The sequence below is a fragment of the Gossypium hirsutum genome, chromosome A10 (genome assembly GCF_007990345.1).
Source record: "Gossypium hirsutum isolate 1008001.06 chromosome A10, Gossypium_hirsutum_v2.1, whole genome shotgun sequence".
Lineage (NCBI taxonomy): Eukaryota > Viridiplantae > Streptophyta > Magnoliopsida > Malvales > Malvaceae > Gossypium > Gossypium hirsutum.
In genome coordinates this window covers 92248337-92270656 of record NC_053433.1, presented here as the reverse complement: position 1 = coordinate 92270656, position 22320 = coordinate 92248337, and positions in this window count along the sequence as shown.

Below are 22320 nucleotides of genomic sequence, written 5' to 3'. Positions count from 1 at the left end.
CATGAAAATTTTGGTACGAAAATTTTACCGATTGTGTGTTTAATTAGGGAAATGACTAAATTGCATAAAATGCAAAAGTTGGGTCCTAGCAGCTATAGGTATCAAATAACTATGGAATTTAAAACTTAAGGTCCTTATATGGTAAGTAGACCATTGAAGAGTAGTTAGTAGATATTTTAATGTCTCATCCATGGAAAAATTAGAAAAGGGTAGGGATTAAATTGGAAATTAATAAAATTAATAGATGATAATTAATTAAAAAGAAAAAAATCATCTCTTTTCATATCATCTTCCCCAATTTTTCTATGGAAACCCTAGGAGAGAGGAAGAAAACTTTTCAAGCTTAATAAGGTATGAAATCAAGTCTCATTTTTAGTAATTTCTATATTTTTGGAATCGGGATAGCCTAATCTTTCTATTTAGGGGATTTATTTGAAAAGTTATCAAGGTATAAAATTTGGGTCATGGATGAATATGCTGAAAATTATAAATTTATGGTAGAAAATAAAAAGTTATTCATAGATAAACAACTTTTACAAAGTAATTTTTTATGAAAACTTGATTTAGGGACTAAAATGAAAAAATGGTAAAACCGATGGAAAATTCTAAAATTTTTGAAATGTATGTGTTGTAAATGTAATATATAAATTTCGGCTAGGCTTGGAAAGGGGGTTAAATTTCATGAATTTCATTTTCCGAGCCTAGGGATGAAATCGAAATTTTTGAAAAAAGATAGGGAAAAAGGGTAATTTTTATGAAATATGATAGATTAATAGTTAAATTTACCCATATGGATCTGGAAAGACCAACCACAGAACTAGATCGAGGAAAGCAAAAGGTTTCAGATTAGTTAAAATTCAAATACGAACCATTTTCAAGGTAAGTTTGTGTAACTTAAAAATATATGTTAATATGCTTGAATTGAATTGTATGATTGTGTTGATATCTGTGAGAGGATATATACATAATGAAATAGTCTTAAGTTGTGTAATATGGACAAATTATCATGTTCCGGTTGAATGTTGAATTTCGATGGGTTAAGAATAATAGTGCATATGTTGCAGATAGAATTTAGCCCAGACGGGTATTTCTAATGTAAGCCCGCTTGAGCTTAGGTTATAAATTGGATTTAGCCTGGACAAGTAATCCATATTAAGCTCTCTAGAGCATATGCTACAGATAGGATTTAGCCTCGACTGGTAATCCTACTGTAAAATGTACGGCTTAAAAGTGTCTTTTTATTATGTACCCTAATGGGTACTTTTGCACATGTGTATATTACCAAGCATCCATCGAAATTTCAATATTTCGACGGAAAAGAATTTTGAAGTATGGAAAGGTGAAATTAATGGAATCTTGTAATGTGATGAGCTAATTTATGTTTACTTGATTCTTATATGAGGTTATGTGATTAACATGTTTGATTAAGTGTTTGTGTAATGTGATGAGCTAATTTATGTTTGATTAAGTCGGTCGAAGCAGTCATCACATAATTCATTATCTATTTTGGTACAAATAGAAATCTCGTTTTGGTATAATGGAATGTATAAGCTTATTTGGTCAATGATGGCTTGTAATTGGTGTTTTGTAATCTAGCCATTGGAGTGGCTAGTGATAGTCTAAGTTTGGCAATTTTTAAAGTGATGTTTTGGTAATCACATAAGTTGTAACAACCCGATTTTGGGCCTTGTCAAAATAGTGGTTTTGGAACCACTATTCTGAGGCCAGAGAAATTATTTTAAAAAATATTATTTTATGTGTCATAGCATGATTATATAAGTACATGAAAATTTTGGTGAATTAATTTTAGCGATTGTGAGCTTAATTAAGAAAAATGACTAAATTGCATAAGGGGCAAAAGTTTTATTTTGCCAGCCAAATGTGTTAAATAGCTAGAGAACCATAATTGGGGATCTTTAAAGTGCAAATAGGCCTTTAAATTAGTGGTGGCTAGCTATAGAGACAAAGGAATGAAAATTTTCAAAGGTTAAGTGAACTTGGTGACTTGTTTGACTAGAAATAAAATAAAATAAAGAGAAAGTGATATCATCTTTTCACCTTCATTCCCTCCACGGAAAATACCAGAAAAATAGGGGTTTTGAAAGCTTGAAAGTTGCAGCCACTCTTCACCCTTGCAAGTAAGTGCTTTTAATGGTCTTTCTTGATAATTTTTGTACTTTTCGGAACCTTGTAGCATAATCTAGCTAATGAGGGGACTATTTTGCAAAATGGTTGAAAGTATAGGGTTTTTCCATGAGAGTATTCATGTTTTTTGCTGAATTTTTATGGAAGAAAATGAATCTTGGTTGTTAAATAAACGACTTTTGTGAAGTGGTGTTCATGAAAAACACCTAAAAGGGGCTATTTTGTAAAGTTGTAAAATAAGTTGTAAATGTGTGAAATAATTGAAATTTTGAGTTGCTATAGTTATAAAAAGAATTCGGCTAGGCTTGGTAAAGGAAGAAATTCTATAAAAAACGATTTACAAGCCTAAGGGCAAAATTATAATTTTTGTAAAGTCTAAGTGTAAAACGGTCATTTTGACAAATTGTGAATTATAGAATGTCTTCATTAATGTAATGATTAAATGAGTTAATTTCATCATGTTAGATCAAGAAAATCGTGATTTGGGCTTAAATCGAGAAAGTACGAGGTTAAGGATAAAAAGAGAATAATTAGCCGAAATTGTATTCGAGGTAAGTCTGTGTGACTAAATAAACATGTTATCCATGTTATTGTTAGCTTACTTGAAATCTATTTTGCTATGATTGTATTTCATTATATGTTGATGGAATATGACATTCCATTGAAACAAGTAAGTTGTATGTTAATAATGCAACTATGTTGTTATGATGTGTGATTGAATTGATATTGTATAAATTGTTTTGATTGTGAATATGAGTACGCATGTTGAGAAATTAATGTAATAAAGACTCCCGGTTGAACATTAGGAATAGATTTGGATATTCATGCCATGACATTAGGTGATATGTGTGCTAGTGTAAGACATGTCTGGGACATGCATCAGCCTAGAGATATACAAGCTAGTGTAAACCTGTCTGGGACATGGCATCAGCTTGTTGTGTGCTAGTGTAAGACCTGTCTGGGACATGGCATCGGCCTCGATATATGAATGTAACACCCCTTACCCGAGCACGAGGCGTTATCGGACTTAGCTTACTAATTTAGGGCATAAAAATTTGCTTTTAAAATTAATTTAGTTTCATTCATTCAATATGTCCCTAAAAAGGGTCCTTGAGACCCTAAAACATGAAATTGAAACTGTTTGGGAACAAAACGGAGTCAATAAAAATTTTCTGATCACTTAAATAAATCAAAACAATTTATTTCATCTTTCATAAATAAACTGTCCATCTGCATCATAGTCACTAAATAAATCATAACTCAAGTTACGAAACTTGAAATTAAAATCCGTAAATTTTTTCAGAAACTAGACTCATATATCTTCTTACTAAATTTGTTTTAGAATTTCTAGTCTATCCAATTAGTACAGTTTATTAGTTAATTTTTCCCCTATTTTAGTGTTTGGCTACTCTGACCGCTGTTCACTACGAATTAATTTTCTCCCTGTACAGAATTCAAATAACCATTCTGTTTATTTCTATTAAAATTAGACTCAACGGAATCTATACATATAAAGTATAACTCATAATTATTTGTGTACTATGTTTAGTGAATTTCTAAATTTAGAACAAGGGATTCAGAAATCACTTTGACCCTATCTCACAAAAATTTAAATATCTCATAAAATACAACTCTTTTATTTACTCTATTTTTTTCATATGAATATAGACTCAATAAGATTTAATTCTATATCTTATTCACTATCTAAATCCATTTATACTATTTTTAGTGATTTTTCAAATTCACATTATTACTGCTGTCTGATATTGTTTTAAAGCTAATTTCACATTTTTCATAATTTCTATGGAATAACTAGCATTTAGGCATACATAACACCAAACATGTCCTTGATTAGCCATTCCAATAGCTAATCATTATCAAGCATTTACATACCATTCATTAGCCATATCATAAGATCATACATACAAAATGGCTACGATGCTATACATGGCATACTCAAAATGAAACGTCTAGCTATACCAAAATAATCCTTGTGATAGTGTGTCCGGACCTCCGACGTACTTTACGATCCCCGAGTTAGCTTGATAAAACTATAAAAAGAAGGAAAATAAATGGGGTAAGCATTAATCTTAGTAAGCTTGCATGCAAATGAATAACAACATTCATAAGAATTATCTTACTACTTGGCATGATACTACTTAATGCAACTTCATTAATTGTCATAGACATAATTTAAACTTCTTCACTTACTCACTTACTTAAATACTTATTTACTTAATCAAATTTATTAATACATTTTACTTACGTTTTTCATTATCAAGCATACATGAACATTATATACTTACCTTTGCTCTTCTAGCACGAACTTGTCTTACCTTTTTAGTATAACTCATCTTACCTTACCTTACCTTGATATTCTCTTTAAATTTTCCCATTGAACCACTTGGAATACTAAGGATACACGGGTACCTTACCATTTCCTTGACTTGTCATGGTCTTACGTGGTATCCTTTTGAAACTTACCATTGCCATGTCTCGACATGGTCTTACATGGTATCTTTGCCTTATGAACTCACCAATGCCATGCCTTGGCATGGTCTTACATGGGTCATTTTCCTTATAGTAACTTATCAATGCAATGTCTTGACATGCCTTACATGGTATCCTTGCCTTAGAAACCTTACCAATTGCCATGCCTTGGCATGGTCTTACATGGTATCCTTAAACCCTAATGTCATGACCTTTGTATCCTACACATTCCTAATGTTCAACCGGGACTTTCTGAAATTACTTCTCCGTCAATTCATGCTTGAGTCTTCTTTGAATAATTTCATAAAATAAATATACACATGCTGGAAATTAAAAACATTAGCATAAAATAATAGAATATTGCATTTATTTACCGCAAACTTACCTCGAAACAAAATACGATCAACTATATCGATTTAGTCCACTATCTTTTTCTTTCCCCGGTCTAACTCCGGATTTCATTCTTCTTGATCTATAATAACAAATTTAGCTTATTTAATACTCACATTTATTAAAACAGTCCTTGACTCAACCTTTGGCAAAATTACACTTTTTTCCCTAAATTTTTACATATTTTCACTTTTGCCCCAAGGCTCAGAAATTAAAATTCATCCTAATTTCTTATGTTTTATGAAATTCTTATCATTTTTCCCTTCTATGGCAACATTAAATTCCACTCTAACATGTACTTATGAACATTACGTATTTTTATCGATTATGCCGTTTTACTTGTTTTCACGTAAAATAGCTTAGCAAAAGTTGTTTAACACAATTTCAAGCTTCATATTCTACCATAAAACATCAAAATAAACACATTTCACCTATGGGTATTTTTCCAAATATAAACCCTGGGTTAAATTATTGCTAGAATAAGCTTAATCAAGTTACCGAGACTCCAAAAACGTAAAGAACATTAAAAACGGGGCTTGGAATGACTTACTATAGAGTTTGGAAGCTTGAAACAAACCCTAGCTATAGAGAACCCTTGAAATTCGGACTAAGGAAGAAGATGAGCACATTTTTTCCATATTTTCCCCTTTTTAATTCTTTTATTTGACACTTTACTAAAATGCCCTTCATTAAAATTTTTAGTTATTTCTACCTATGTATATCCATTTTTTTTCCATGAAAATATAATGGCCTAATTACCATTTAAGGACTTCTACTTCAATTATGCAATTCAATTTAACCCCTTGGCATTTAGAACTCATATTTATCAACTTTTGCAATTAAGCCCTAATATGCAAATCGGACATGCAATCATTGAAATTTCTTATCAGTATTCTAATACATGCATCTAATCACTCGATAAATCATAAAATTAATCATAATAAACTTTTCTATCTCGAATTCATGGTTTCAAAACCACTGTTCTGTTTAGGCCCTATTTCTAGATGTTACAAAGAAAGTCAGTGTAAGACCTATCTGGGACATGGCATCGACTTTGATGTGCTGGCCAATGTAAGACCATGTCTGGGACATGGAGTCAGCATATTATACCATGTTTAGGGCTATTGAATATCCTGTAGTATTCTAATGGTTCAACAGGAGATTTACGGTTTATATCGAAATGAGAGAACTTATGACCATGTAGTGAGTGGTACAGGTACTTACATGAAATTGATGAGATGTGAATTCAATTCATGTTGTATGATTAGTAAGGAATGAATATGAGCATGTTGAGTAACACAGGTATGTATGTCAAGCTCATGAGAAATGATTTTAGTTTATGATGCACATTTGGTGAAGATGTAAATAGGTAATTCATGCCTATGAGAATGATTTTTTTTATGACCTTATGATTATAGGTCTATACTTATGATGTATAAATATGTATCTTTAGCAATGTGGTGAAAATGAATTAATAAGGTGCAATAAACTAGTATCATTAATTTACACTAAAACAGTTTTGGACAGTAGCCGTAGTCCAACTTTGAAAATCCACCAAAAATTGTGGAAATTGAGTTATAGGCTGAATAAAATATGAAATTAAATCCTAATGAGTCTAGTTTCACATAAAAGAACATGTGTAAGCAAAGGAGTTTCATACTATGAAATATTTAAATTGTTGTGAGAAAAAGTTAGAATGATTTCGAAATCCCCTATTCTGATTTGAGAAAATCATTGAAAATTGTAAAAAAATAGTTATAGGTTATAATTTATATGCTTAAAATTCTTAATGAGTTTATTTTCAAGATAAATAGACAGAAACATCATCCCAGTCCCATATTACGAGATAATTAATTTTTAGTGAAGAGGGGACGAAACTGTCAGACCGCGAAAAAGGGGTAAATTTAAAGAATAAAATGTACTAATTTCCTAAACCAAAAATTCTGAAAATTTGATGATAATAATATATGTGAGTATAGTTTCTGGGGAAATTAGTGGATCTTAAATTTGAGTTCCCTAACTCCAGATATAAATAATTTAGTGACTATGACTTGAGAAAACAACTTAACCTGAACATAGGTAAAAAGGCAATTATGGTAGTATTAACTTGAGATCAAGTTGTAAGAATTGGTGGAAGCATATTGATAAATTGCTTAGTATTTTCATATGGAATTACTAAGTGTGAAGCTTACTTCCTCCTTTCCATTTCTTTTAGCTTGTCAGGTTAGCTCGGGGTTGGAGATCGTCAGAGGCAGCATCACACTATCAAGTCACCCCCTTTGGAATAATGAAGCATATGTTAGAAACTTTCAAGTGAATGGCATGTATAGGGATCTAGTTTTATGGCATGTGTTATTATGCTTTGGCCAAATGTATTGGCTTATATTAAGTTACATGTATATGGCCATAAGATGTGGCTCATATTGATTACGGTTTGTAAATCTAGCTATTCATGTTATGTCTAGTGTTTATGATGTGATTATGTTTGTTTGTCATGCATGGTTGGTAATATGACATGTGTGTTGGATGTATGCTCTATGACCAATTGAGGTAGTCATAGCCATGTAGTAATTGCATGTTATAAAAACAACGTGATAATGGTTGAACATTAGTGTTGGATGGATAAGTTGATAACCATAGTATAATGGTAAAAGTGATCATCAAAATGACAAGTCTTATGGATGTGAATTAAGGAATCTGGACTTGGTATTGCATGAGTAGATACATTGCTTGTAAGAGGACATTTTAATGTTATGAATATTCTTAATAAGAAGTGTTTAATCACTAAAATGATGCCATGATTTGTGGTTTTAATATGTATAAGGTTATAAGGGTTTATGGTTAACGTGAAGGCTTGGAAAATAGCCTAAGTGTTGACTACACGGGCTGAGACACGGTCGTGTGTGTCAACCGTGTGAGGGACACGGTCTAGAGACACAGGTGTGTGGTTAGATTTGCATGCTGACGTCATAAACAGATAGTTACATGGCCTGAGGACATGGGCATGTCCCTATGTCCACACAGGCATGTGACCCTGTTTCATGGAAAAAAATTTTAAGTTTTCCTGAAACTTCTCAAGTTCTCAGTTTAGTCTTGAATCAATCCCGATGTATGTTTTGGGCTTCGTAGACCCAAATAAGGGACGACATGCATGTGTTTGAAAAGTTTTGAATTAAAAGAAATTTTATGGCCCGATTTTACATGTATGTATATGTTTAAGTCCGGTAATGCCTCGTACCTTATCCCGGCATTGGACACGGGTAAGGGGTGTTACATAAGTGATTAGTATGTGTTAGTTTGTTGGAATTATCTCAGCATATAAGTTTATGATAAGAGTAGGTTTATATCCATTGATGAATGAATTAATACCACATGATTGATGGAAAATTTTATGTGAATATGATGTTGGATTGGTGGATATATGCTTGTGAGTTTTGGTGTAGGAAAATGATAAGTTATGGGCGACAAATGAGGCTAGGAAATGGCTTTATTTTTGTCTACACGGGTAGACACACGGGCGTGTGTGACACACGGCTTGTCCTATGGGCATGTGGTCTAGCCGTGTGTCCCCTGCATCTTAAAAATGAGAAACAAAATGCTCAGAATTGGGCATATGGGTCGAGACACGGGCGTGTGTCTCAGCCGTGTGGTTGATACGGCCTTGAACACGAATGTGTTACACGTCCGTTTGAAAACTGCACCTAAATTTCAAAAATAAAATTCGCCATAGGGTCTAGAATAAGGCATGTGACTTGGTCGTATGACTTCAATTTTTTCATGCCTTAAAAGTCAGAGAGTTAGATAGGTTAGGGATACAGGTGTGTGTAGTACACGGCTCGACTACACGGGCGTGTGAGCCCTGCACCTTGGAAAATTTTTGAAATGTCGCAAAAATTTTTATGAGTTTTCGATTAAGTCCCGACTTAATTCTAATGCTCATATTGGACCTCGAGGGTCCAATTAAGGGACGTTTTGAATGATCTCAATAAAGGAACAATAATTTACGTAAATTATTTGTAAAATATTCTGAATGTTCTGGTAATACTCTGAAACCCTGTTCCAACGACGGATAAGGGTTTGGGGTGTTACACTAAGCCACTCAAAAGGAAACATGTAGCTGAGCTGACATATATATATTAATGTGGTAAAATCGTTGTACAGAATATTGCAGCTAAACTGCTCAAATCGGACTTCCTTCTCTTCACAACCAAAACTCCAAATTTTTATGCAAATGGAAAAATGCACACAACATGCAGACGAACATACGAAAATAGGAGTACACATATCCAGTTAAACAGATTCAGATTTGGTTAAACTTGATTCCAATTACTGAACAGTGATAACTGTAACACCCTTATACCCAACCCGATTATTGGATTAAGTATAAAATTGCTACATTGGTTTTTAGAAACTATAATAATAATATCTAAATAAGATAACATTTTAATTTGTACATATTAGTTCTATTATTTCAATATATATTATTTATTGGTATTTGGGATAATCTGAAATAATTTTTTTAACCATTCTTGCATTTAGAACAATTTACTAAAGTGAAATAAGGGCTATTGTGAAAAATAGGGAACACTGTTGTGTAGATTTCAGGAACAGTGTTTAAGTTTGAAATTCAATGGAAAATTTGCCAAATTAATTCCTAAAGTTTACCTAATTTAACCCTTATTCAAATCTCAAAATTTTAAGCCAATTTAATTCAATTGTAAATCGTAATTAAGCATTCTAAAATCTAATTTTCTTATATCACTTAATTAACATTTAAACTATTTCACATGAATTAAGAAAACATTGAGTTTCACATTTGAGTCCCATCACATTCAACCTTAATACACACATCTAGGCACATGCCATTTACTGAAACGACAGAAATTAATACTTTACCCCTTTCTCGGATCCACTAATGTGATGAGATGAGATTCCTTTAATCTTCAAAGATTCTTTTCTTCTACTTTTAACCTACGCGTATAAACACGCGTTAAGCTATTGCTAACTTAGTAAGTACCACTATTATTTACATCATAATCTATATTATAAATTATAACTTATTTATTATCACTACACAGAATCATTTAAATGATTTGCTTGTATTCATCATAATAATTTACCAATCAATTCACTTATTTTTTTACAATTAGGTCCACATTTATTATTTACTCATTACACACCAACTAAACATATTGATTTAATTATAATCTATATAACACTAGAATCACATGATTTATTTTAAATTCTCATTTACTCCATTGAGCTAAAATTTTTGATAATTTACTTTACTTATTTCAACTATATTTTTTTTCTTAATTTCATAACTTTTCAACACATATAATCTATATGATTCAATAATCACTAAAATAGTTTTGTACCTTTTTTATAGGCCCAGCAGACTTAATAGAACACACAGGATATACGGAACAGAACAGAATACCGCCAAAATGGATGAACAGATAGCACAAATGTGCTAATCAATGAGCACTAACGTGCTAATAATCAGAGGGTACTAACGTGCTAAAAATCAGAGAGCGCACTAAGGTTCCTTAATGGCATGCCACTAAAATCCCAATAGTTCTTATCTCGTCTACTTGGGCAAGTCATAGTATACACACGTCACTTTTACACTTTTTACCATTTAATCCTTTTAACAATGCTTCATATAATTATATCTTCCTCTTTTATTAACACATGTCACTTGTCTCAATATTTAATAATCTTCCATAATTTATTAATGATTCTTATTATACATTTCACCTATCACTTTTACTTACTTTACAATTTAGACCTCATCATAACATTTCATGTAACAATATCTTTTTCTTTTAATAACATATATAACATATTTCATTTCTTAGTTTAATTTTCATATTTCACCACGAATTCTTATTATCATATTTATATATTATTCTTATTCCTTAGGTCATCAATTCACTAAATAGAACTTTCGTATCTTATTAATACATGTAGCCTATTTCGCTATTTAATATAATTTTCGTAATTCATCATTTATTCATATCTTATCTACCTTATACTACTTTTACATTTTTAACAAATTTTAGTCCCTATAATGATAGTTTATTTAACTTTATTTTCCACTAACAATAATACATGTATCATATCTCATATTTATTAATCTTCCATAATTTACTATTAATGCTTAATATATATATTTTTCATTTATCACTTTTACACACTTTACAATGTAATCCCTTTCTTTCTCATATTTTATTATATAATCTCACAACATTACCACATCAATCTACTCATCAATTATATACATATATCATTTTATACACTCATTTTATTATTTATAAAAATTATAGGTCTATTAACTTTTGTACCCCTTATGAATTAGCCTTTTGTACACTTTAATCTTTTCCTTACTTTTCTTTAATTTTCTCTATTACATTTTACTTAATCAATTCATCATACCAATATACTTAATCATTATCACATTTTATTCTTTAATTATATAATATGAAAATTTCTAATTAAACACAATATTAAGCTTTCTTCCTCTTCTTCCTCCTTTAGCTCCTCATTTGCTTTAACTCTCTACTTGTTTCTCACTTCCCTTCACTTTTTCTTCATTTTTCCATATCAAAATACACAATATTTACACATTAAAATCATATTCATATATCATATTTAACGTTTTTCAAATACAACCAACATGTATTTCAAGAGGAGTTTAACTTTCTTACCTTAATCACTTGTATTCAACACTAATTGTTATTTTGTCTCTCCTCTAAGACAAGTATGGATGCATTTCTTTTAACAGTTGGCTAGTTACTACACTTCTCTACTAATTTTACTCACTAATCTTGAAGAAATTTGGAAGAAACTAGCTTAATTGATTTGTATTTGATGAAAAGAACTAAATTGAAAAAAAATAAAAGTTGAAGTCGTGTAAAAATGGTGGCTGATGTAAAACACTACGGATAATGGCTTTTTATAGCCATTTCATCCTTTCTTTTCTCCATTTCTCTAGTTTCTTCCATCAATTTATCTACAAAAAAAATCTTTTTATGTTATTTACCATCATGCCCTTTCCACTTAATTACAATTAAGCCATTACTTTTTCATAATTATCTTTTTATTTTTTACCATTTTACCCTTTCACTTTTTCTATAACAACACCCATGTGTCCTATTTCCTTTTGTATATTTTCACCTCTAGTTTCTCCTCCTTTTTCATCAATTTAATTTAATCCTTCAACGCCCAATTTTCTCACCTTGTCTCCATTAATTTAATCGTTTCCCCAAATAAATTTATATCAATATTTATACTTTTCCAAATATCTAATGCACCTATTTTTTATGTCTCATAACTCTTTAAATTTCCAATTTGACTTTTCTCAAAATTTCAACAAATTTATTGTATATTTATTACTGTTCAATACTATAAAAATTTTTGGGGATGGTACAATAACGTTATACTCAAACCTATTCATCACATCACATTATCACCTAACGAATGATTAAACAAAAGCATCTAAGTGCACAAATATACATGAATCCAAGTTGAATTGAGTCCCAATCACATTTATAGAGGCTTAAACAAGTGTTGGATCATATAGGAACTAAAACGAGTCAATTACAAATAAAAATTAAAATATGCAAAAATAGGACCACACTATAATTTGTAGAATTTCATGAATTTCAACAGTAAAACGATCCCTAACCACTATTAGTTTAGAAGCACACCTGAAATCTGCTATTCCAACACCAAAAATCAACCAATTCGTCACCACTTCAGCAAACAGAAATCTCAAATTAACAAACATACTAACCTATAAGTATTCAACCAAACCAGTACTAAAGAATCGACCAACATTTAGTCTAAAACTCGGAAAGAAGAAATAAAAATAAAAAAATAAAAAATAAAAACTACACTAACACTTACACGATTCGCCACTTGACTGAACGAAAAATAGCCTAAGGAGAACTAATTAAAAATTATATAGTAACTAAAAATGAAGAAAAAGAAAACCAAAATCTAAACTTTGGAGAAGAAACTGACGTTTGAGTAAAGAGAGAATGTGAAAGAGAATGAGAGAGTGGGATAATTTTGGGGAAATTTATTATTATCATTTTAAAAAATAAATAAAATTAAATAAAAATATTATTTAAAAAAAGGCCAATAAGTTTTTTTTCATAAAAGTTGAAATAACAAAAATTAAAGCACAATTTTCTTTTTGCTCACATCGAGATTCGAAGGCAAAATCAAGTGTAATGCCCTGACTTTCTTATTACTGCTTCTATAAATATTTGACACAAGTGTGTATCTGCTTTAATGGTTAAGTGTTTTGGGTGTTGTGTGTGGTCTCAGGTTCAAGTCTCGTCTTTGTCAAATTTTGTTATTTTCTAAATCCTAGCATTATCCTTGTTTAGTAGGTTCTTATTTAATTGTCTGTAAATTTATATTAGAATAAGCTTGCTGGTTCGAGTGGTAAGGGAATTGGTGCGTTGGGGGTCTTGTGTTTGAATCTCTGCGTTAGCGGGGGTGTTATAATTTTGCTTTGTTACCTGATAGAGTTTCGATGGAGTTGGGATTCTGAGTAGTTGTTTGTTAGTGGGTTAGTGGAAAGAAATTAGGGATATGCTAGCAGTTTTTCTGTTTTCCCAAAATTTTCTTCTCCCTCAGGCGTTTTGCTCTCTTTTTTCCACTTTCAACTTTCGGCTTCCTATGTTTGATTTCCATCAATTTTTTTCCTTCCTAACCGTGGTACGTTCACTTTTCGTTTCCTCCGTGTTGTTGTGTAGGTAAAGGTTTCGATGTGATTTTGAAGTAGTTTTGTTTTTGCGTTAGTTTCTATTAGTGTAATCGTGGGATTTGATTTTTCTGCTATTATTTTGGGTGTAGGAGAAGGCTGTGAGTAGTGAGTTCTCGCACCATTTGCTTGAACGGGTTAAGTGGTGGTTTTCGTCATCGGTAAGTATTGAGTGTTACGTTGGGTTTTGTATCGATTCATAAATTGAATGCTAAATCGGCTGGTGGATACTCTGATTTTAGGTTTCGAAAGGCTTTGGATGGTTTTTGCATCAAAAAGATATCAGGTGTGTACCCGAAATGCAGAAAATGAGGCTTCGACAAAAGCTGAAAAATGATTCTATCGACACCACACAAGTGTGTAGTTACCCATGTAAATGACCTTGTGTAAGAAACGGCGGTGTGGTCGATGAAGGTATGGCCGTGTGTAGCACACGACCATGTGGTGGCATGAATGCGACCATGTGGGCCACATGGGCTAGGCCGTGTTAGGCGTGTGGGCCATACGGATATGTGGGCCCATACGAGCATGTCACACAGGTGTGTGGATTTTGGGTCAGGCCATATGGGCCATACGGGAAAAGGCCAATCTGGGCGTGTGGGCCCACACGAGCAAACCTCAAGGGCATGTGGGCCCATAATTCTAAAATTTTCCTAGGGTCGCATGGGTCACTCCGTTTGACTGTAGGCCTACTGTAGGGTCAGCAAGGGCTAATTAAACCCTGATTTGTATGCTATGATATTCTGATAGATTGATTTGAGCAGGATACCAAATGTATGTTTGATTATACTGATGTGTGTATATCCGTTATTTGTATAAAGCATGTTGAGCATGTTTAATTTGCCATATTTGTATCTGTTATTAGGGTGGGATTTGTATATGAGGAAAAAATATTCTGTTCGGTGTTAATCGCCTTATTCTGGCAAATTGGCTGCATATTATCTGTTATGTGCCTTAATGGCATATCGTGATGTGTAGGGATGGGTGGGTTTTTTTAACCTTACATGGTGTGATGGGATGGAAGGAGTTGGTGTGTAGAGGATAAGGGTAGGATTTTGCATATCTGAATCTGTATCCGTATCTGACTGTGCATATAGTTCTTTATGATTGCATGCTTAATTCTGTTGGGCTACATACTAAGTTTTCGTAAACTAACATATGTGTCTGTTTTGTCAGGTATTCCACAGACTTAGGCGAAACAGTGTGACAGAGACTCTACGGTGACCACTTGACCATAAATTGATGAAACTTAGTAATTTATGGTTTTATTTATGTTTTGGTATTTATTTTGAGAGTTTGTAATATTTGGGACTCTCTGGAATTTTGGTTTTAAACTGTTGATTTTTGAGTTGTTTAATAGTTTGATTTCTTTTGATAAAGTGTTTTATGAAAATGATGGTTTTACGCAAACAAAAGCTTTTCTGAAAATGTGAACTAATTTTATAAAATAGAATGGTTTTTGAAAGCTTTTGCTATAAAAACCCGTTTAAAGACAAATTAATTAATTGAATAACATTTTGACATTTGATGCAAGCTAGTAAGAGTTGGAAAGGAATGTAAATAGTTTTATCATATTGAATTCACTTTCAAACCCATTCTTTGCGACACCTCCGGATTCGGCCATAACGTTTAGGCTAGGTTTGGAGTGTTACATTTAGTGGCATCAGAGCGAGGTTCTAAAACTCAGGCTGTGAATTTTAGATTTCAAAATTATATTTCGAAAAGAACTGGTTTTCAAATATTTTTGGATAAATTTAAAAAGTATGTGGCACACCGAGTCTCCGGCGCCGATCCTGTAAGTATTTCTAAATTTTTGATAGAAAACTCTAAACTGTAATTAGTACTTTCTAAAACTGTACTGGGTAGTTAGACTGAAACCTTAAGAAACAATTTTTAACTTCTGATAAATTATTCATAAAACATCTGCTAATAAATACTGAAACTGATGCATAAAATTTTTAATGTAGAAATAACTTGAAATATACAATGAGCACTTATGGAACTCGCGGACGTGGCATTCGAGGCTGTGGTAGAGGCCGTAGGGGGCTCGAGCTGAGTCTTCCTCTTTGGGCAATATGCTGAACTTGGATACGAGTGAGACACCGGTTTTGCCTGCTACTAAAACTGGGTCTTAAAGTCGCTCGGCTGGGAACGACGCACTGTCCCAAGCCATGCTGAGGATTTTAGAGAGGGTCGCTGGACCCCATTCTAGAGCTGGGGGTCGAGGGTCGATAATTGAACGACTCTGGTCCAATGGTGCGGAGTTGTTTAGGAGTGTCACTAGAGTCGCCCCTAATGTTGTCGAGTATTGGTTGGAGGCCACCAAGAGGATCATGAATGATCTAGACTGTACCCCTGAGTAGAAACTGAAAGGTGCTGTCTCTTTGCTTCACGATAAGGCTTATCTGTGGTGGTTGACGGTTAAGGAGGGTACTCAACCTGGTCGTCTGAGTTGGGATTTCTTTAAGACTATCTTTCAGAGCAAGTATGTGGGAGCGAGCTATTTGGATGCTCATAGGCATGAGTTTATGAATCTCACGCAAGGCGATAGATCAATATCCGAGTATGAGTCTGAGTTTCTGATGTTGAGCCGTTATGCTCTAGGCATGGTGGCATCTGAGTACAAGAGGTGTGTCAGTTTTAAGGACGGTCTAAGAGATAGCCTAAGAGTACTGATTGCTCCACAGAAGGAGCGTGAGTTTGCAGTTCTAGTTGATAAGGTGAAGATCACCGAGGATGTTAAGCTTGTGGAACGCCATAATAGGGATCGAGAAAGGGGTAAGAATAAGAGGGATTTAGAGCCATTTAGTTCTGTTCAGAGGCCTAAGAAAAAGGCCAGACCTAATAGGCCTGTTAGAGTAGGGGCTCTTGTTGCTCCTATCAGGATTCAGCTATGTGGAGATTGTGGTAGACGCCATCCGGGTGAGTGTTGGAAGAGGATAGGGGCTTGTTTGATGTGTGGGTCTTTGGAGCATCGGATTCAATAGTGTCCACAGAGGGCTAATCAGTTGCAAGCTTCAGGACCAGGTTTTGTGCAGCCTCAGAGGGTAGTTCAGCAGCAACCTAGGGGTCCTGGACAAGCTAGAGGTGGTAATGGTATGGGTCGTGGGCAGAGAGCGCCGGGGAGAGGTGTTGGTTAGACTGAGGCGAGGCAGCCTGCATTGGTTTATGCTGTACGACACCGAGAGGATAGAGATACTCCTGATGTCATCACTGGTACATTCCTTATATTTGATGAGCCTTATACTACTTTAATAGACATAGGTTCTACTCACTCCTATGTAGCTAGCACTATATCTGAAAACCTGGGGATTTCTGTTGAGAGCACTTCTAGTGAGATTACTGTACTAAGCCTATTGGGGCAGTCTGTTTGGGTTAGTAAACTCTATAGGAATGTCCTATTAGTGGTACAAAGGGTTGTCTTTCTGGAAAATCTGATAGAGCTTCCATTTGGGGAGTTCAATTTAATTTTGGGAATAGACTGATTATTGTACTAAGTCCATTGGGGCAGTTTGTTTGGGTTAGTAAACATTATAGGGATGTCTAGTTAGTGGTACAAGAGGCTATCTTTCTGGAAAATCTGATGGAGCTTCCGTTTGGGGAGTTCGATTTAATTCTGGGAATAGATTGGTTGGTTGAGCACCGAGTCAGTTTGGATTGCGATCTAAAAGGGTCATTCTTAGGACTAAGGATGATATGGAGGTGGTTGTGATTGGTGAGCTTAAAGATTATTTTTCCAATGTGATCTCTGCTCTTGTGGCTGAAAAACTGGTTCGAAAAGGGTGTGAGGCGTACTTGCTTACGTCAGTGTTTCTGATTTTGAGGACTCTTCTATCAAATATATCAGAACGTTGAGGGATTTTTTGGATGTCTTCCCTGAGGAGTTACTAGGTTTACCTCTGAATCGAGAGGTTGATTTTGGAATTGAGCTCCTTCCGGGTATAGCTCCGATGTTTATCGCTCCATACCATATGGCACAGAAGGAGCTTACTAAGCTTAAGGCTCAACTTCAAGAACTTCTGGATTGTTTCATCTATCCTAGTGTGTCTCCGTGGAGGGCACTAGTTCTATTTGTTAAGAAGAAGGATGGGACCATAAAGATGTGCATCGATTATCGGCAGTTGAATAAGTTGACTGTGAAGAATAAATATTCACTTCCAAGGATTGATGACTTGTTTGATCAGTTCTGAGGGGATTCAGTGTTCTCTAAGATAGATCTTCATTTTGGATACCATCAGTTGAGGGTTAAGGAGGTGGATGTTCATAAGATTGCATTTATGACTCGTTATGGACATTACGAGTTCCTAGTGATGCCTTTCGGTCTGAGATTGCTCTAACGACATTCATGGATTTGATAAACCAAGTCTTTCAGCCTTATCTAGATTAATTTTTCGTGGTCTTTATCGATGACATTTTGGTCTACTCTAAGAGTGAGGATGAGCATGATGAGCATATCAGAGTGGTGCATCAGATTCTTCGTGAAAAACAACTCTACACTAAGTTGAGTAAGTGCGAGTTTTATGTGCGAGAGGTAACTTTCTTGGGGCATGTGGTGTCTGCTGAGGGGATTCGTGTTGATCCGAGGAAGATTAAGGTTGTACTTGATTGGAAACAGCCTAAGAATGTATCTAATATTCGCAATTTTTTGGGTTTGGCGAGTTTGGGTTCTCTTTGATTGTAGCTCCATTGATTAAGCTTTTACATAAGGGTGTTCCATTTGTCTGGACTGATGCGTAACAATCGAGCTTTGAGAAGCTCAAGTTTGTTCTGACTCAAGCACCTGTCCTGATACAGCTTGAATCCGGTAAGGAGTTTTTGGTCTACAGTGATACATCGCATGTCAGTTTGAGATGTGTTCTGATGCAGGATGGTAAGGTCGTGGCTTATGCATCCCGACAGCTTAAGACACATGAGAGAAACTATCTGATGCATGATCTCGAGTTGCCTGCTGTAGTCTTTGCATTGAAATTTAGAAGCATTATTTGTATGGTGAGAGGTGCATTATCTACACTAATCATAAGAGTTTCAAGTACCTCCTTACTTAGAAGGAGTTGAACCTTAGGCAGTGCCGATGGATTGAATTGCTCAAGGATTATGCCTACACAATAGAGTATCATCCTGGTAAGGCCAAAGTGGTGGTCGATGACTGATTTGAGGGTGATGTTCGCTCGCCTTAGTCTGTTTGATTATGGGAGTCTGTTAGCCAAGTTGCAAGTTAAGCCGACTTGGATTGATCAGATTTGAGATAAACAGTTAGTGGATGAGACTTTAGGTATGCGGTCCCATCAGATTGAGAGTAGCAGAACTTTAATTTTTGGGCTAAATAACGATGGAGTGTTTTGTTTTCAAAGTCAAATCTATGTGCCAAATGATTCTAATTGGAGACAGTTGATTCTGAGGGAAGCACATAGTAACCCATATGTTATGCATCCCAATGGTAATAAGATGGACCAGGATCTCCGTGAGTTGTACTGATGGCCGGGTTTGAAACTTGAGGTTATGGATTTTGTAGCTCTTTGTCTAACATGCCAGCAAGTTAAGGCTCAGCACCAGTTGCCTTTGAGTTTGTTACAGCCAATTAAGATCCCTTTATGAAAGTGGGAATGAGTGACAATGGACTTCGTAGTGGGTTGCCCTTGACACCCACTAAGGAGGATTCTGTTTGGGTCATCGTGGATTGATTGAACAAGTCTACTCACTTTATTCTGGTCCGGACAGATTATTCTCTGCTGAAGTTAGCGAAGCTCTATATCTCTGAGATAGTTACACTGCATAGGGTTCCTGTGTCGATTATTTCTGATAGAGATCCTAGCTTCACATCTCGGTTTTGGAAGAAGTTGCATGAGGCTCTGGGTTCTGCATTCCATCCTCAGACCAATGGTCAATCTGAGAGAGTGATTCATATACTAGAGGATATGCTTTGAAGCTGTGTCATAGATTTTTGAGGTAGTTAGGAGTTTTGAGGTAGTTAGAAGGATTATCTGCCGCTAGCTGAGTTTGCCTACAATAACATTTTCCAGTTTAGCATCCAAATGGCACCTTACGAGGCTTTCTATGGTCGTAAGTGCCGTACTACGCTATGTTGGACTGAGTTGGGTGAGTATCGGGTTTTGGGTCCTGAGTTAGTTTCTGAGACTGAAGATAAGGTTAGACTGATTCGGGATCGTCTGAAGGTGGTTTCTGATGGACAAAAATCTTACGCAGATCTGAAGAGGCGTGATATTGAGTATTTTATAGGGGACTTCGATTTTCTTAAAGTTTCTCCGTGGAAGAAAGTTTTTAGATTCAGTCGTAAAGGCAAGTTGAGCCCTAAGTTCATTGGGTCGTATTAGATTCTAAAGTGTGTGGGACCGGTCACTTATCTGTTGGAGTTACCTCCGGAGTTAGACTGTATCCATGATGTCTTTCATGTTTCAATGTTGAGGCGGTATCAGTTGGATCCATCTCATGTTGTCTCTGTTGAGAAAATCGAGGTTAGACCGGACTTTACTTTTGAAGAGGAGCCGAATCAGATTCTGGATCGACATGTTAATGTTCTGATGAGGAAATCCATTCCTTTAGTGAAGGATCTATGGCGGAATATGGTACCGAGGAGGCCACGTGGGAACCTGAAGACGCGATGCGTCAGCAGTATCCTCATCTATTTTGATCAAGTAAATTTCGAAGTCGAAATTTCTTTTAGGGGGTAGATTTGTAACGCCCTAACTTTCTTATTACTGCTTCTATAAATATTTGACACAAGTGTGTATCTGCTTCAATGGTTAAGTGTTCTGGATGTGTGTGAGAAGTCTTGGGTTCAAGTCTCGTCTTTGCCAAATTTTGTTATTTTCTAAATCCTAGCCTTATCCTTGTTCTATAGGTTCTTATTTAATTGTCTATAAATCCATATCAGAATAAGCCTGTTGGTTTGAGTGGTAAGGAATTGGTGTGTTGGGAGTCCTATGTTTGAATCTCTGCGTTAGCGAGGGTGTTAAATTTTTCCTTTGTTAACTGAGAGAGTTCCAATGGAGTTGGGATTCTGAGTAGTTGTTTGTTAGTGGAGAGAAATTAGGGATATGCTAGCAGTTTTTTTGTTTTCCTAAAATTTTCTTCTCCTTCTGGCATTTTTCTCTCTGTTTTCCAACTTTCGGCATCCAATTTTTTATTTTCATCAAAATTTTTCCTTCCTAACTGTGGTACGTTGACGTTTCGTTTCCGCTGTGCTATTGTGTAGGTAACGGTTTTGGTGTGTTTTTGAGATAGTTTTGTTTTTGCGTTAGTTTCAGTTTGTGTAATTGTAGGATTTGATTTTTTGTGATTATTTTGGGTGTAGGACAACGCTGTAAGCAGTGAGTTCTCACACCATTTGCTTGAACGGGTTAAGTGGTGCTTTTCGTTGCCAGTAAGTTATGAGCGTTACCTCGGGTTTTATATCACTTCGTAAATTGATTGTTAAATTGGCTATTGGATACTCTGATTTTAGGTTTCGGAAAGCTTAGGATAGTTTTTACATCAAAACGATACCAGGTGTGTACCCGAAACGCAGAAAATGAGGCTTCAGCAAAAGCCGAAAAACAATTCTATCGGTGCTACACAGGAGAGACAATACCCAGGAAAGAGTCCACCTAGATTTCACTTATTATTCTGAATCTGAATTAAACGATTTATTCACTTGCCTCGATCCGTAGAAATCCCTAAATTATATTAACATCTCTTTTGAGAGTAAAAATAATTGACTTTAGGTTGATTAATTGAAATCTCTTTCTAATTAAACCCCTATTGTCGTATTAACTCGATATATGGATTCTTCTATTAGATTTAACTCTAATCCGGTAAATTTATGTCGACCTATTTCTAGGATTGCATGCAACTCCACTCAATTATGCCAGATCTACTCTTAAACAGGGACTTTTGCTCCACTGAAATAAGCACATCAATCATGAATTAATATCATGAAAACATTAAAACATAGAATAAGTACACATAATTGAGATCAAGAAATCAAGTATTTATCATGTAATTCAGAAATTAAATAACAAGATCCATCATAGGTTTCATCTTCCCTAGGTATCTAGGGAATTATTTCATACTTTGGAAGGAAACCATCTCAAAATTAGGAAAACAAAATATAAAGAAACCCAAAAACTTCTAGAGAAGTTGACTGGAGATCTTTAATCTTGATGGAGATCCTATTTCTGAGTTGATTCTGATGGTGTTCTTCGAGTAATTTCTTCGTTATTCTCCTCGTGCTCCCTTAGGTCTTCTTCTAGTGTGTAGTTATAAACTTTAGACTGCTCAGAAACCCTAAAAATTGGCTTTTTTCGCGTGTTAGGGAAATAGGGTTTGAAAACAACACGGGCTGACACATGGGCATGTGGCTCACACGGGCGTATGCTTAGCCCGTGTGGGAATGCCCAGGCTGTGTGGTTCCTGAAAATAGCTCATTTTGTCCGATTTTGGCCCGTTCTCCGTTTCTTTTGCTCCCCTCTGCTCTCCTAAGTATAGAAACATGAAATTAAAGGATTAAGAGCATCAAA